Consider the following 6000-nt stretch of genomic DNA (forward strand, 5'->3'; position numbering starts at 1 on the left):
CCCTTTGCACAAAGAGTAAAAATTATTTAAAAGGCGGACAGGTTATGCAGTTGGAAGGGCAGGAGGAGAGAACCAACAGCCTTTCTTCACCCACACTGTTGCTGAACTGAATCAAAAACTCTAATTTCAACGAAAGCTAGCTGGCCAGTCCCCTTTGATTATACTTCTTTTTTAAGACAGGAAAGCTTTCGGCCTGAGGCATTACCTGTTTGGGGTAAATAAAAAGGGTCCCAATAAACATTTCAAGCCCAGCCTAGTTGGAGCCTGGCCAATTATCCCTCTCTGGAAAAAAACTCAAGGGTACAGTAATCTTGTAGAAAAACAGCATTGTCACACAGCAAGAAAGAAAAGCTGACATTGGGGACCAGAAGTAGATGAAAATGAGTTGGCTGTGCTGAAGGTAGCCCATATCAATGAAAGGTCCTGGGGTGTGAGGGTAGCTAAAGGACATGGAAGGTGGTATTCAGGCCCTAAAATAATTCAACTCAATATTATATCCTGAAGGCTACAGGGTCCCCAGAGAAATGCTGTTCTCCTAGCTTTCTTGCAATTCTTTGCCTAACATTACTTCTCTTTCTCTCTCTCTTTGGGTTCTGTCTCCATCTATTGATTCACTCCTCTCCCACCTCAGTCATTAGCAGAAGTGTCATCTTTTCCGAGCTACATTCAGTTCTGACAAAGGGTCGCTAAACTCAAAATGTTAACTCTGCTTTCTCTCCACAAATGCTGCCGTACTTGCTGAGCAAGTCCAACAATTTCTGTTTTGTTTCCTATTTTCAGCATCCACCATTCTAACATAATCTTATGTTGAATGACTGAAAGCTTTGCCAAAGAGTTAAGTCTTAAGAAGCAAAGGATTAAAAAGAAATTGAGAAGTAAACAGATGTAGGAAGGGTATTCCAGAGCCTGGGACTGAACTAACTGAAGACAGGGGCATTAATGATGTACTGATTATAATCAGGAGTGCAGAAGAGACCAGAATTAGATGACAACAGATACCTTGCTTAAGAACTAGGAACAGGGGATTGCAATTCAGCCTTTCTAGACCAATTTTCTATTCAAATGAAATCATGACTAATCTTCTACTTCAGCAAAATTTTGTTGCTCTACCATCACATTCCTCAGTCTCTAAAATGTTGAAATCTACTGATCTCAGTATACTCTGATCTCAGTTTTGAACGTAAGCATTGACTGATTTGCTTGAGTCCTCTGGAATAGAGAATTCCTAATGCTTTCCCTTCCTCAAAGTGAGGAAATCCCCCCTCACCTCAGTTTTAAATGGCCTTATTCTGAATCTACATTCTCTGGTTTTAGACATATAAGCTGAAGAGGCTCAAGCAAAGCATTTAATGAATATGGTGATTAGATTTAAGTGGAGAGAGGGGAATGCCTGAAGAGAGAATCATTTCAATTATTTGCTAACATGAGGCCAAGAAGGGAACCTGGGTCATCAGCAGTTTAGCTTAGTGGCCTCAAGGGAACTCAAGGTGGATAAGATCCATTCAGAGGATGCGAGAGACAGGTAAGAAATTAGAGAAAGATACATTTGCAGGTCATGAAGAGTGAACAATACTAAACAGGGCAGACCTGATCACTGTCAGTCATTGGAACAAATAAAGACAAAACAAAACTTAATTCTTTCCTGATACTAGACTGTCCAAGGAAGTAAACCTGACAATAACCAGAGAGTCACTATTGATGAGGCAAGTGGCTGAATTTACTGGCCCATCTCGGAGCATCAGCAGTAATGTTGGATGCACTACTTCTGCAGCCCATGACATTTTCTGTGCCCTGACCTTTTTGGGCTATTTCAGCCAGGACCTCTGATCCTGGCTACACCAAACAATGGGCCACTGCAGCCTTTGTATGGCAAGCCTGCTCAGCATAGAAAACAGACAGAGAGGGGACATGCTTCCTTTTTACAATGAGTCATCATACTCACGTAACCATTTAAAAAGATTTCAAGCCTGTTAATGAGTGGACAATAATAGCTGGATGATTGAGCAAGTTGATACTTGTGTCAGGAGGGTAGTCAGATTGAGACAGTTTGGACTGGGTAATTATGTCTGGTTGAGGGCATGAGCATTGTGGGCATGATTTGTGGAAATTGAATTTGGTGTTTAGCTTAGTTACATTGGTAATACAACTCTGTAATTAACCAATGAACCAATACAACATTTCCAGCACAAGTATCCAGATAAATCGCAGATGTGGAGATGATAGCTTAAATAAAGACAATAATTGCACTTCAACAAGAAACTGGGAGAACACTAATGCTATAGAGAAGGCATACATAGCATGCATAAGGACAGTAAGCAGCAGCCTCCATGAAAGCTTTTTTATGGTTGTTAAAGACAAATCTTCAAATATTGTTCTTTTACTCTGACACGATTGACAACAAAGAAAAAAAAAAGAGGTAAATACAAAAGATATTTACGATTGTGTCCTGGCACATGCTGGAGCTGATTTCTGTGGAATTTGGGGAATTGAGCAGTTTGATGTAACAGGTGATGCCGATACTGCCAGTATGAAAGGGAAACCAGGCTGAAGCAGTTTGTCATCGATGCTAACAGTCACACCTTGTTCTTGGATGGCATAATGTTGGCAAAGAAAGCACAGTGATTAGATTAGATTACTTACAGTGTGGAAACAGGCCCTTCGGCCCAACAAGTCCACACCGACCCGCCAAAGCGCAACCCACCCATACCCCTACATTTACCCCTTATCTAACACTATGGGCAATTTAGCATGGCCAATTCACCTGACCCGCACATCTTTGGACTGTGGGAGGAAACCGGAGCACCCGGAGGAAACCCACGCAGACACGAGGAGAACGTGCAAACTCCACACAGTCTGTCGCTTGAATCGGGAATTGAACCCGGGTCTCAGGTGCTGTGAGGCAGCAGTGCTAACCACTGTGCCACCGTGCCGCCCACATAGTGATGGGCTTTACTTCTATTTATTATGGGTACTTTGGTGAGAGATACTTAAGACGCTGACGGATATGGGAGAGCATGCAGATTATGAATGTGAAGTGAAAGCTTTGAATGATCATTATGTGATCATGTTAAATTGCACACTCCAAAGGCATGTTTTCCGTTGGATGAAACAAAAAGGAGGAGTAACAGTCACCTAATTTGTAATGTATTTTGAGTAAGTGACATATGGATACAATTATATTGCATCAAGATGGAAGAATAAATCAATTGGTCCAACATTGCAGGTCAGTTAAATGAAGATGTAAGCTGCTGGAAAGAGGAAATCACTTAACATATTATTCCCATGATCCTAATAAGTTGTAGAAGCAGAAATATGCCATTCAACCCATAGAGTCTGCTCTGTCATTCAATGTAATTTTAACTAATCTGATAAACATCAACTCCACTTCCCCATACATCTTGATTTCTTAAATGGATTAAAAATTGAGCTCTCTCAGCCTTGAATTTGCCATAGCAGTTACATTGGAAGCAGTGGACAGACAATTTCACAGCATGAAATGTGGTCCCACATCTGTCCAGGTACAACTAAAGTGAAATTAATTGTGTGGTACTATAGAATCCGGGTACACATAAATGCAAGCACTAGAAATCTCAGGGGGAGTGTTTCAGATTTGGCAACTTTGAGCACAATGGAAGAGGAGCCTGCCTCCCTCCCAAGGAGATTAGATTAGATTATATTAGATTCCCTACAGTGTGGAAACAGGCCCTTCGGCCCAACAAGTCCACACCGACCCTCCGAAGAGTAACCCACCCAGTCCCATTTCCCTCTGAATAATGCACCTAACACTACGGGCAATTTAGTATGGCCAATTCACCTGACCTGCACATCTTTGGGCTGTGGGAGGAAACCAGGATACCTGAAGGAAACCCATGCAGACACGGGGAGAATGTGCAAACTCCATACAGCCGTCCTGGGACCCTGGTGCTGTGAGGCAGCAGTGCTAACCACTGATCCACCGTGCCGCTAAAGAATAGAATAGAAATTTATATGCCATTTCTACCATACACAACTGATACAGTAAAAAACAATACAGAGTTCCTCCAGGACTGAGGTGCTACATAGACAGAGCAAACTACATGATTATACAAAGGGTGGCATAAAGTGCATAAGAAGTGGAAAACACACAAATTACAGTCTAATAAAAGAATGATAATTAATAGACAGGCTGAAAAGGAATGCTGAAAATGCTGGGGCTAAGATGATTTGCCATGCAGTGCAATAACAAAGCTGAACAGATGGGAAAACATGACAGATGATGTAAAGGAAAAAGAGATGAAAGCAGTACAATGAGACAAGTTGAAAATGATGCAGAGAGCGAGGATATAACCAGCAATCATAGATACAGGCTTTATGCCGACAGGAGCATGTTTGAGAGAGTTCCAGTTATTATTGTCAGTGTTGAAGTGAGCATTATTTAGATTCAGACAGTGACAGTAACATCATCGACAGAGCACTGTGGGAGAAATTGAAGACAACGCAAATCAAGTGTTCATCTCAAACATCTGTAAAAATTCTCTACTCTTTCATTTCTAAAGCCCAGCTTCAAACTATTGGATAAATATTCAACGTTGTTCAGGACTTAAATAAAAAAAAGTTATTAGTATACTGGATACTACATAGCCAGATAGCACATGCAAGAACAATAAGAACCAGCCTCCATTAGTACTTTTAACTCTATGTTGAAATTAAATTTGTGCCTTCAAAGCATACATTTGCCTTGTCTTATGACTCCACATATATTGGCCCAAGTCTTAGACACTGAAACCACTGAGATTGCAGACTCAAGTCTAATATTTGATGCTCTGAACACAATAAGTTTCAGATCATTACATTTCAGGGTGAACATGTTCTGTGCCATTTGTCTCCATATAGGTCTTTCACCAGAGCCTTGTTAGTGGCAGACAGTTCATCATCATCCTACTTCAGTAATGGCTGATCCTTGCTTATCTCATTGTTAGGTTGGGGGTGGTGGGGGCGGGGAGGGGGGAGAGACGTGAGGAGGAATGTGGGTCAGGCTATGGCAGGAAAGGCTGTTAATTCCCAGAAACTTTGCAGAGTGCTGGAACTGGCACCACAAACTTATAGTCTGTGTTCAGCAGTGTCTGATACCAAACTCTGGGTCTGCCTGCTTTGTGTCCAAGATAAAGCAATTCTCCTCTGGCCCCGGTTGGCAGGTTAGTTGCAGATCTGTGTTTGCCCGTTTATGTAGTTAAGCCTCCAAATCGTACTGCTAGCTTCAGTATTGTCATATGTTGCATTGGGAACAGCAACCAAAAAAGTTTGTACGCTTATGAAAAATCCTGTGATGTCAGTTTATTGCAGGATCATAAATGGAAGTCTAAATTTTCCTTAGGAATTGCATTGCCCATGTAACAGGTTAAGTACAACGGTTCTCCAATACTTTTGTGGGGCAGGTCCCCTTGATAGTGGTAATAACACTCAGCAAAGAGTCACAAGCTGCAACTGGGATTCATTTCTAAGTCCAACTCTAAATGAACCCAGGTTTCTGCATTGCACAGCTGACAGTTTTTACAGCGAAGTAACAGAATTCTTGACACATGTTGAGAACATTGTTATTTGTTTTGCTTTCACTCTGCTAGTACTTAAGCTTTCAAGAGCCTGTGTGTCAGTCGCTCTTCATTATATTTTTTGCCAAGCACCAATCTCTCTCAGGGTTTATTTTCAAGCCAAGAGTTTTGAGTAAAAGGAAGTAACTTCAGAGCAATGTTAGACAAATCAGACTTATGGTGGCTTTCCACTACCATCTGTACACCTGGATCTGCAGTCGGAGATGAAATGATCTTATCTTGGCAGCTATTATGCTCAGGAGGTATCTCCCAAACAAACTGGAGTGAATAGAGTCCAGATGTACTCATGACAATGTGAGTCTGGGATTGAACAGTGAGCTCTAGGTTCTTCAAACAGAAGCACCCAAGCGTATTGGTTTAGAAATAAACATACATTGCCTGACCAAACAATGAAAGAAAATGATCATTGCCC

The sequence above is a fragment of the Hemiscyllium ocellatum genome, chromosome 5 (genome assembly GCF_020745735.1).
Source record: "Hemiscyllium ocellatum isolate sHemOce1 chromosome 5, sHemOce1.pat.X.cur, whole genome shotgun sequence".
NCBI classification, from domain to species: Eukaryota; Metazoa; Chordata; class Chondrichthyes; order Orectolobiformes; family Hemiscylliidae; genus Hemiscyllium; species Hemiscyllium ocellatum.